We start from the raw sequence: 11500 nt of genomic DNA on the forward strand, positions 1-11500 counted from the left end.
TAAAAGGGAATGTGTTCCGTTGCTTTTCACCAGGCCCCCAACCCCACCTCAGACACAAAAACACAGTGACTCGGTCCCCTGCTCAAGCCAACCATGGATTATCTGGGGTTAAAAACAGGCCAGAGAGGAGTGAGGGAAGGAAGAGAAAGTCTGTCACAAAAAGGAGACCCTTCTCCCCTCCAAAGGCCTTTCAGAAATAAAATTAATGGAATGTGTCTCAGTATCATCCCATGAGGACTGGGGTGAGGACCAGGGGGGGAAATGTGGGGGCTTTTGTCCCCGCTGCCCAGCTTCTCCCACAATGATCACCATGGCAACCAAAGCCCCCTGTTGCCTAGGTGATGGCAGCCAGGTCCTGGAACCCATACCCAGCATCCAAAGCGAGAGAGAGGTTATGGAGGTGGGGGGGCTAGGGACAGAGCGGGAGAGAATGGGGTTTCTCCTCTGGCGGCCCCAGCTTTTGTATAAGCTCTGGGATCAGGTTTCTTCAGGAAACAATCAGAGGCCTTTGGAGAAAATACACTCAGAACCTGGCAACAGGCAGAGGGAGTAAGGCCCTGGGTACACTGGGAGGCATGGGAGGGCCTAGTGTTGGCCAAAAGGCAGACCAAGACTAGGCCCTCCCCACTGCCCGCTCACAGGAGCAGCCTGGGTGGATGAGACCTTGGACCCCGACTTGAGCATCCTCTGGCCAGGCGCGGGCTGAGGACCAGGTGGCTGTGGTCACCAGCTCGTTCCCTTGCTCTCGGCCACCGTACACCCGGTCCCAGCTGCTTCCAGGAGTGGGGAAAGGAGGCAGTGAGGAGGACCCCGATGGAGCTGGGGGAAAGCGCGGTGGGGGTAGGGCCACCAGGCAGAGAAGACGGTGGGGAGGGGACAGAACACAGATATGCACTTAGAGGACAGGCTGGGAGTTCCAGAGCAGGGCTGCAAGGGAAGGCACATGCAGAGGACTTCAGAATGAAAGAGGACAGGAAGCCAAAAGTTCTCCTCTGACAGGGGCAGCACTCTGATCGGACCATCTTTTAAACAAATGGCCTTCCTCTCCTCAGCCCAGGACAGGGGAAGGGTGGTCCTGCCTGGATGCAAGGAGATGGACATGATCACCCCTTCAGACCCCTCCTGCAGAGAAGTCTGTGGACCCTTGCCCACAAAACGTCTCTGGTTCCCGTAGCCTTCAAAAAGACTGCATCACTGTACTGCACCTCTGACATTAACACAACAGTGTAGATCAACTACACTTCAATTTTTTAAAAAAGTCTCTGATCCCTACACAAGAACCTAGGTCTTACTGCATGTACCGTGCACCCCCCCTTCCCCACTAAAACCCATGGGAGGTGTGGTCATGTGGGCCCCCAGCCTCATGGCTCCCTAAGCGTCACCCACCACAGCCTCAGCGTCCAAGGATATCAGTGTGAGTTCTGCCCAAAATGCTGGATGCCCACCCTCCAGAAGTCCCGCCTCCCAGCCCGGTATCCAAGGAGCTAGATGTCTGTCCACAGAGACCGAGCCCCTTGCCAAGACATCAGCTAGTGTGAGGCAGGGCAGATTCCAAGTCACAACTGATTGTCCAGCTTGGCTCCCCAACTTGGTCACACCGCCCCGAGTCTCACGGGCATGCTCAGTCCAGGCCACCCTGTTCAGACACTGGTGGAGACAGGAGGTGTCTGATGTTGGGATGGGGGGAGGCAGCCCCTAACACACTCCCACAGAGCAGAGGGAAGTGCCAGTGTCTCTGACTGTGCCCGCATCATTCCCCATGCTCACCCCCACCCACCACAGGAGGAAACAGTGGACTGACCCACCCAACTCTCGGCAGGCTCCAGCACTAACACAGAAGAGGCCTTCCAAGGTGCGACCCCAAGTTTTACAGATGAAAAGGCAGGGCCCGGAGGAAGAAGGGCGATAGTTCCTGGTGCTACCTCTGCAGCAGCCCTTTCTGGCCTCTTTGTTAGAAAGACCTCACTGACACGGTGACTCAGGCGTGCTCCTCTCAGAGTGAGACCAGGCCCCTCCCTGGCAGTCCTTCCAGACTCTGGTTCTTGAAACAGCCAAGACTAGAAGGTGGCCAGGACAGGAGGGAACTCACTGGCTCCTGCCCTGTCCCTTCTTCTCTCCAGTGACATAGGGACAGAGTCTGGACAGGCCTCAGCTTGTTGAGACAGTTGAGACTGAAGAGCCCCTGGCCCTAGAGAGGTACTTCCCTTCCCCACCCACCGACCACTCCTGACTGAGGATCTCCACGTCTCCTCCTCATTCCTATCTAGCCGAGCACCAGGGACAAGCCCTCCATCCCAGAAGGCCCACGCTGGGTTCTCTCTACCCCCCAGACAGCTAAGGCACAGAGTGGGCCAGGACCAGCCCCAAGCCCTAGACCAGAAAGGGGGTTTCACCCCCACCCTCACTCCTGTACCCTGGAAAACAACACCAATGCCCTTAAGTGACAACACCATCCAGGAGGCCAGAGAGAACAGGTGGACCTCAGTGGGCCGAGGGGTAAGAAAGAGCTGGACCCAGGAGTCCAAAAGCTGGCGCCGAGCCCCGCCCCCGCCCTATAAACCCAGCACTCTCCCAGGACAGCCCCAGACGTGAGCTCACCATCCTGAGAGCCCGGGGGCAGGGGGCAGGGTCCCTCTCCTCCCTGGGCTGAGGAGCAGGGGAAGGCCCATGCCTGGGTCACCCAGACAGCCCATGCGGCTGTTCACCAGCAGACCCCAGTGCACGGTGCCTGCCGGGGAGCGAGGCGGGGGAGCCTCAGACTGGGCTCCTGGCCAGGATACCTGAGCTGCTGTTCTAGCTGAAAAGGAGCTGGGGGGCCAGAGGCAGGCCTTTCTCCATCTATTTCCCTCGCTTCCCTCTATCGAAAGCAAGGGGGAGGCTGAGTACCCTCCAAGGCCACAAACACACTTGAACACAGATACACGCACGTGCACCCCCACACTCGGATTCCCCCTTGGAAACCTGGAATGGCTCCTGACTGCCCCACCCAGCTCCACCCACCCTGGCCAGGCAGGTTCTGTAGAGACCTGCTCCGCTTTCTCGCCAGCACCCCCACCCCCACCCCAGCGCTCAGAGTCCCTGCTCCCAAAACACTGCACACAAGCACACGCATGTTGCACACACACCACAGCGGTCCGTTCCCCGACTCCCCCAGACCCATTCCCAGTCCGTCTGGAAGGGAGCACTGGGTGGGCGGATGGAGCACGGGGCAGAAAGGGTGAGTAATCCCTTTGGCATCTCTCCCAGGGGCAGGCCAGAAGGGAGTCGGATGCTGAGCTGGTGAGAAGGGAACCAGGGCTTCTAGGTGGCTGGGTCCTCTGTTTAATTCTCACCCGTGAGCAGCCCCCTCCTTCCCACCCACCAGGCTCGGAACTTCTTCCTCCCTCAGCTGGAGCAGAGGACCAAGCCGTGCGTGCCCATCAGGAAGCTGTGGGAGAGTCAGGCAGGAAAACGGGCGCCATGAGCTGTCCTCAGGGACAGGAGAAGGTGGGCCATGGGAGGCAGACAAGCTGGACTGACCCAGAGGCCGCCTTCCTGGACACTACATGCTCCCACCCTCACGGGAAGACAAAAACGCCTCGCCCTCTGCTCAGCCTCCTCTCCGAGGTGGGCCCCAACTGTCCCTGACCCTGAGACCTACAAAGCCTGCTCACCCAGCTGCCGCCTCGGGATGGGGTCAGGGGGAACAGAAAGCGGTTTCTCAGGATGAGAAGCCAGCCACCTTTAGGTCTGCATGTGGATGGGAAGAGCTGTGACGAGGGGACACGCCAACAAAGGCCAGTTTGTGTGGCAAAAGCAGTAGGGTGTGAGATGCAGTGTGACTCGGGGCCCGGGTGGCAGAGCTGGGTCTCCCCATTCTGTAAACCTCTTCCTCCTGCTTCACTCCAGGGCCTCTGATCTGGTAAATCAGCCAGTTCTTATCTAGGAAAACCGAGCCAGCTGAAAGGCCCAAGCACCAACCAAGTCCTCCATCTTGACAAACCCACAGCCTGAGGTTTTCACTCTTTCTGAGGAGCCTCAACATGCCCCAACCCTTGCATCTGCCACCCCAATCCTGGAGTAAAGCAGATGACAAAATGAGTGTTTCTGTTCATACTCGGTTGCTTTTTAAGTTACTGCAGTCACACCTGCTTCTGCGCGCCCCCACTCACCTTAAAAGGCCAGAGCCCCTCCCCAGACTCCCTACACAGACACACCCTCTCTTCTAACCGGAGTGGGGGAGCCAGGAACTCTCTGGTGAAACTCTCTGGGGTCTGAGCGATACTGTTAGGGGGTTGCTAGAAAACTCTCCAGCGAGAGCCAGGCCCTTCCAAACAAAACAAGACTCCATGGATCATGGTGCTGGAGCCCCCACGTGTGAAGTGACCCAGCAGCGGGGAAGAGGCCAGCCCCCGAGGATGTTCTGTCCAGGCGGCAGCCCTGCCCCAGGCTATGCCAAAGAGGTGCTCCACCTGGGAGACCCCATTCTTCCAGCAGACTGACACCTCTGTAAAGACAGACTTCCTTTACATCTCAGGCTGACAGCTGGACTCATGTCTGCTTTTCAGGAGAGAGGGAAATTATTCAAGTTCAAGAATAAGGGCAATAATGAGCAAACCTGAACAAATGAAATGAGAGGATGGAAAGGTGGAACGAGCACTTTGGGAAACGGAAGAGCAATGACCTCAGACAGACCTGGCACAGCCTCTGAGGAGCTATGTAATCTTAGATGAGTCCCCGGCCCTCTCCAAACCTCAGGTTTCTCATCTGCAAAATAGGGATAATGGCGACAACTTCAGAAGGTTGAGGATTCAACGAAATAATGCATACAGAATATCACAAAGTCAAGCACATAATAGATGCTCAATAAAATGTTAGTTTCCCACCTCTTTCTCCAATAGAGGGTGAGCAGTCAATTCCTTTCACTCACTCCCTGTTCCCAAAACTTCACTGTGAGAAGTGAGACCCCACCCAGAATAACATGGAACCAACACTTTGGCTACCATGGTGGCCTCAGCCCCCATATGACGGCCGCTGTCTAACCTAGACCACACCCAGGTCTGAGAGAGCAGCCAAAACCCCTCACCCCACTCTCTGCCTCTTTCCTCGGAGGCTCCTGGATCGCCCAGCCTCTCTCTTCCCCTCCCTCCTTCCACATGTAGAGTGAGGCAGGGCCTGGGCTCTAATCACCGCCTTCTCTCCTGAAACTGCTAAGCCCAGCTGTGTGTGGAGTGGTAGAAGAAGGGGCCCCCAAGTCTGCCGCCCGACTCAAGCCCCCAGCTTCTTCCCACTCTCCCCTCTGACTGCCCCACCCTGATTACCAGGATATCCTCAGCTCTGCTGATTCTAAGCCGCTTCTCCCAAACCCGTTCCCAGCTGTGATGTCTGTAATTACCAGCCTTGCCAGGGGCATCAGACAGGCACAGCAACACCTAATTTCCAAAGTACTCCTGGAAATTAAGTAGCGGCCATACAAGGCCTCTACTCTGCACCAAGCAGGGTGGAGAGAACGATGGAGAGACTCTTCCTGGCCCACCTCATCTCCCTCCAGATCACAGGAGAAAAGGTGACAGAAGGCTGCCCAAGTCAGATCAGCAAAAGGCAGGATTAAAAAAAGGGAAGGCTTCTGGGGAATGGGTGTGTGTAGGATTTACTCCCAGGCCATTTCCTTCGTCTCTGCTATCAAAATCTCCCCATGCACAGGGTTACCCACCTGGAGAGTGTGAGAGAAATTTCAGGTCAATTAAGAGAGAGGGGAAGTCAATGCCCAATAAAACAAGAAGATGGGTACCCACAGGGATGACGGCAGATGCACACAGCAGGGAGCTGCCCAGGAAGGAGGAAAGAAAGCAAGTTTGAAAAAGTCCCATCTGCGACCCAGACTCTGAGAACAGGCAGTATCATCCCAGCCTCTCCTCTCCCTAATACCTCCAACCCCACCCACCACACAAGACTTTGTTTCATAGGCAGGAAAACTGAGGCCAAATCCCCAGTTAATACTTCAAGATCCAGGAACACCAGCTGCATGTGGCTCCCTGGAACCCCTGCTCCTTGCTCATGCTCAGCCTCTACCTGCAGCGCCCTCCCAAGTCCCTCCCTGCTTGCCTGACTCATCCTATAAATCCAGCTAAGGTTGATCTCAAGGCTAACCCTGAATTTTCACTGGAAGGACTGATGTTGAAGATGAAGCCCCAATACTTTGGCCACCTGACTTAAAGAGCCAACTCAGTGGAAACGACCCTGATGCTGGGAAAGATTGAGGGCAGGAGCAGAAGGCGGCAATAGAGGATGAGATGGTTGGATAGCATCAACAACTCAATGGACATGAGTTTGAGCAAACTCTGGGAGATAGCGAAGGACAGGGAAGTCTGGCATGCTGCATTCCACACAGTTGCAAAGGGTCGGACATGACTTAACCACTGAATAACAAAGTTTGATCCACACAGTGGAATATGATTCAACCACAAAAAAATTATGTTAAGTGAAGGAAGTCTGACACAAAGGGTCACACATTGCACCACTCCATTTACATGAAATATCTTGAATAGGTAAATCCATAGAGATAGAATGCAGATTGGTATTTGCCAAGGGCTGGGAGAAAGGGAACGGGGAACAATCTCTTAACGGGTACAGGTTTCCTTTGGGGATAATGAAAGTGTTTTCAGATAGAGGCAGTGATTGCACAACGCTATAGGTGTACGAAGTGCCAATGTTCACTTTAAAACAGCTAATTTTAGGGAACCCCCTGGTGGTCCAGTGGTTAGGACTCCATGCTTTCACTGCTGAGGATGCAGGTTCAATCCCTGATGGGGGAACTAAGATCCCACAGGTTGCACAGTGCAGCCAAAATAAATAAATAAATTGGCTAATTTTATGTTTTGTGAATTTCACCTCAGTTAAAAAATTTCCAGTGGTCACATACAGTTGTGTGCAGTTGTAAGAGTGGGACCATAAAGAAGGCAGAAAGTCAAAGAACTGGTGCCTTCAAACTGGGTCCTGGAGAAGACTCCTCAAAGTCCCATGGACAGCAAGGAGATCAAACCAGACAATCTTAAGGGAGATCAACCCTGAATATTCACTGGAAGGACTTATGCTGAAGCTGAAGCTCCAGTATTTCGGTCATCTGATGTGAGAAGACGACTCATTGGAAAAGTCCCTGATGCTAGGAAAAGTTGAAGGCAGAAGGAGAAGCGGGCATCAGAGGGATGATATAGCTGGATGGCATCAGTGATGCAAAGAACATGAACTTGGGCAAACTCCAGGAGATGGTGAGGGACAGAGAAGCCTAGCGTGCTGCAGTCCACGGGGTCACAAAGAGTCAGACACGACTGGGCGACAGAACAACAACAAAAACTTCCAATGAAGCGCACATCTCCTCTGGGAAGTCTCCCTGCCACCCACACCTGGACCAAGCACTTTTGCTCCATGCTCTGGTAGCCTCCTCAACACACCTCCACATACTACTCACAGGGCTACAGTGAATCGGCATGTTTATGCATGTCTCCCCTGTGAAAGCCCATCTTATTCACCCTTCCATGCCTGTACTTCACACAGCGCCTGGCAGAGAGTAGGCAGTGCCCAGCACGGTCTGCCAGAAGAAGTGCAGAACCACAGTCTAGTTCTCCCCCACAACCCAGAACCCGCTCCCTTACTAACCATCCATCAGAGCCTGAACCGTTCCAATTATCACTTGCCAGGCACTGTGCGAAGTGCTCTCTATAACTTCATTTAATCCTCATAAATGGGCTTCCCTGGTGGCTCATGGTAAAGAATCCGCCTGCGGTGCAGTAGTCCCAGGAGCCACGGGTTCATTCCCTGGGTGGGGAAGATCCCCTGGAGGAGGGCATGGCAACCCACTCCAGGATTCTTACCTAGAGAATTCCCAGGGACAGAGGAGCCTGGTGGGCTACAGTCCGTGAGATCCTAAAGAGTCGGACATGACTGAAGCGACTTAGCACACACGCACAATCCTCATAAACCTAAGAGGTAGGGCCTATTATTAACTCCATTTTACAGGTGAGGCTTCAAAAGTTATCTACTCTATCCAAGGTCTCAGATCTAGGAAGTAGCAAAACCAGAATTTAACAGCAAGCTGACACCCAGGGAAGGAGGCCCAATCTGGGGTGGGAAGATGGTGAATAAAGACACCTAAGAGGCTAAGGAATGGGTTTTAAGAACTTGCCCAATGTCATAACACTTCTAAGTCCTAATTCCCGCCAACTCTGCTGGACTCTTCACTTTGGCCTCACAGTGTGAGATGCTCGGGGTAAAACAGCAAAGAAGACTGGAGATCCTCAAACTCAGGGGATGGGGGTGGGGGTCCCAGATGTCTTCCCTGTTCTGCTGGAAGCTTCTATAAGTCAAGTTCATGCCCCCAGGACTGGAAGGGGCTCTTGGAAACCAAATGAGAAAATAAAAATCTGTCCTGCTCTAGAGCCAGGGAAGGGTACCCTTCCTCAGATCTTGAAGAAGCCGAAGGAGCCGAGGGGGCATACCAGAGAGGTCAGCACCCAGAAGAATTAGGGGGAGAGAGGCAAGGAGCAAGACAATGGGGGAGGAGGGGCCATCTCGACCACTAGTTCCAGTCTGAAGTACTTTCAAAGGCCGCCTTTCCGAAGGTCTGACCACAAGTCCTCCTCCTTGGAAGAGCCCCGCCCACCACAAACACACCGGTATACTATATCCTGCGTTCAATCAGAGGACAGAAGCAGACAAGGTACCCCAGAACACACCATCCTAGATTCAAGTGCCCCACTCCCCCCTGGGAACCTTACCCAACAGATAGGTGTCAGGTTTGGGGCAATCCTGCATTTTTTTTAATCCAGTCTTTTCCTTCTCTGCCCCATCTCTAGTCCCAACATTTTCTAACTTACTGCTCTTATCATGGGGACTTAAGAAAGGTGGGGAGCCCTGGGGGCTAAAATGCAAACATTCCAACTGCACATGCCCCTTAAGGACGCCCATTAGGGAATTACCCAGAGACCCTAACGGGCCTGTGCATTCACAGTCTCAGCTTCTAAAACTGGGTGCCTCGACCAGTTCTTCTGGCAGCAAGAGGAAAATGACTGAGGGTGAGATGTGTAAACAAGGCATGCATGCCCGCTCTTTTCCTTCATCCCCCAAGAGAAATAATAACAGAGAGAGAGCAGCCCTCAATGGGTGCCTGCCCCCTCCCTGACATAGGGACAAGCGCCCTGCTGGCAAGTTCAGCCGCCTATCCATCACCCTCAGACCTGGCCCCAGATCACCTCTCCATCCCAGTCATGCTTCTCACCAGGAAAAAGGGAAAAACCGTGAGATGAATCTGTACAAACTCCTGAAAAACATCCCCCTCTGCTCTCCCCAGAGCTCCCAGGCCACCTTCTCAACCCCGCGCAGCAGAGAGCCGAGGATGTCAGGACTCCGTCCCATCCCTCCAGGAGTGCTCTTTCCCCGCCTCCAGCCCATACCAGAATCCCCAGATGCCTCTGGAACTGTCGGACCCCAGAGGCAGGGCAGGGTGAGTGGGCTCTGAAGCAGCGACCTCCAAGGTGCCTTCACAAGACGGTGGGGCCTGAGGGGGCTGAACATGGGCTGGGAGGCCAAGAGTGTGGCCTCTCCAAGTACAACCACCCAACCTATAAGGCGGAATGAGAGGATATCCCTCTGATTCTTTTTCCTGACTTCTCCAATCCCCCAGACTCCCCTTGGACTACAACCCAAATCCCTACTCCGTATTCCCCACAACACACACAACCTTTTCTAGAGAAAAGCCCTTTTTCCAAAACAGGTACCGCATAAGATGACCCATAGGTCTCAGATACTTAAGGCACTACCCTCAAAAGCAGGGCAGGGCGTCCAGGAAGCCTCAGAACCCTCCAGACAGCCCTCCCTCTGGGCTCCCTGCCAAGAAAATCTGCCTGCAGAGGCAAGTGGCAGTACCCCCAACACACACTCAGAAATACACACACCACCTAAGGCAGGCACACGCTGGTACTTATCTGTCAACACAGGCCGTACACAAGAGAACACAGATCCACTCACATCTCTTTCTAGTACACAGGTGTACACACACCTATCCAGGTACACCCTATTCTGCTCTTCCACACCCACCTTCCTCAGAACCTCTTTCCCATAAACCCCTCCCCAGTTCACACACAGAGACACACACCCCTTCCCCCGAGTATAACCATAAATACATATCCAAGCACACCACACATGCATGATCAGCTGCTCCTTGCATGCACACACACTCAGGCACAGGAAAACACCTTCATCGCCAAATCCAGGGGCCCACCTGCAGGGACACGCAGCATGTCAAGGCGCACACATACACAAAAACAAAAGGATCACGTACACTGATGCTTCACCAAGCCTCTAAACTCACCAGTGCAGAGCCCACAGCCCCTCAGATGGGTAAAGACAAGTGGAGAGAAGGATGCCGGCGCCTGTCCTCTGGGCCCCGGGATACAGCGCCGGGGTCTCCGGCCTCCAGCCCCATCCTCGAGCCGCACACACGCCCCCCTACTCTCCTCGGGCGGCTCCCCGGACTCCACCTCACACCCCGAACGCATCCCTGCCCGGGGTCCTCCCCACACTCCTGAGGTGTGTATGCACCCCTAAACATCCTCGCCTTCCAGTACCTCCAGACTGCGATCCTTTCACTGCCTCTCCCTCCACCTCCAACACACACACTCCCAAGTCTCCAGCTCCAACCGGCTCCCCTGGGAACACTGAGGCCCCCGCCCCGGCCCCGGGCCCAGGAAAGTCCCCGGCTCTCCAGGCCCGGGCTCCGCCCCCTCCCCAAGCGCCCCTTCCTCTCCCCAAAGTTGGGGGGCACTCCGCTGTGCAGTGGGGGGATGGACCGGAAGGGGGTTACCCCACGCCCCCTTTCCCCCATAAGCCACCCTGCTCGCTCCGGGGCTGGGCACCCCCTGGCCCCTTGCATGATCGTCCCTCTTTCTGTTTCTTTTTTTTTTTTTGCAAACTTTGCTCGCGCCCCCGCGGCCCGGCACTCACCCGCCGCTGCGAACTGCCGGGTGGGCTCGGCCGGCGCCCCGCTCGGCCCGGCGCCTTTGTATCCGCAGCGTTCGGGTCGCTCCGAACTCCGCGCTCGTAGACGGGCAGCGCGGACGTTGGGGGGGTGTAGAGGGGGGCTCCTGAGTCCGGTCACCCCCTTTCCGTCCCAGACCGCTGCCTTCCCCCTCAGGGCCCCGGGGGCAGGGGGCCAGAGGGGAATGGGGGGCGCTCAAGCTCCCATGGCGGGACCAAGGATCAAGGAATCAGGGATCACGAATCAGATCGGGAGCCCGCGGAGGAGGGGGAGGGGGCAGAGGGGGAGGGGACGGGAGCCGAGGGGGTGCAGGGGGCGGGGGAGCGCGCGCTCCCGGGTGCCGCCTCCCGGCTGTTCCCGCAGCCGCCGTCCCTCCCGCCGCCGCGCCCATTGTCTGCGGCCCGGCTCTTCCCCGAGTCGCCGCCTCCCCCCCAGCCCTTCGCCTCCAGATGCCCGGCGGCCCCCCAGGATCCTGGGAATCGGCAGCGT

The 11500-nt window shown here is 55.6% G+C and overlaps 1 protein-coding gene across 1 annotated transcript in view; it reads right to left on the minus strand.

The window, feature by feature from the left end:
- VANGL2 (VANGL planar cell polarity protein 2) overlaps window positions 1-11276 on the minus strand; it is a 28069-nt gene extending 16793 nt beyond the window's left edge. Inside the window, exon 1 of the mRNA XM_061120389.1 lies at window positions 10978-11276. The gene's annotated coding sequence lies outside the window, so the exon portion shown is untranslated. The remainder of the gene's footprint in view (window positions 1-10977) is intronic.
- Window positions 11277-11500: the final 224 nt, after the last annotated feature.

This window comes from Dama dama, chromosome 20, assembly GCF_033118175.1.
Source record: "Dama dama isolate Ldn47 chromosome 20, ASM3311817v1, whole genome shotgun sequence".
Classification (NCBI taxonomy): Eukaryota; Metazoa; Chordata; class Mammalia; order Artiodactyla; family Cervidae; genus Dama; species Dama dama.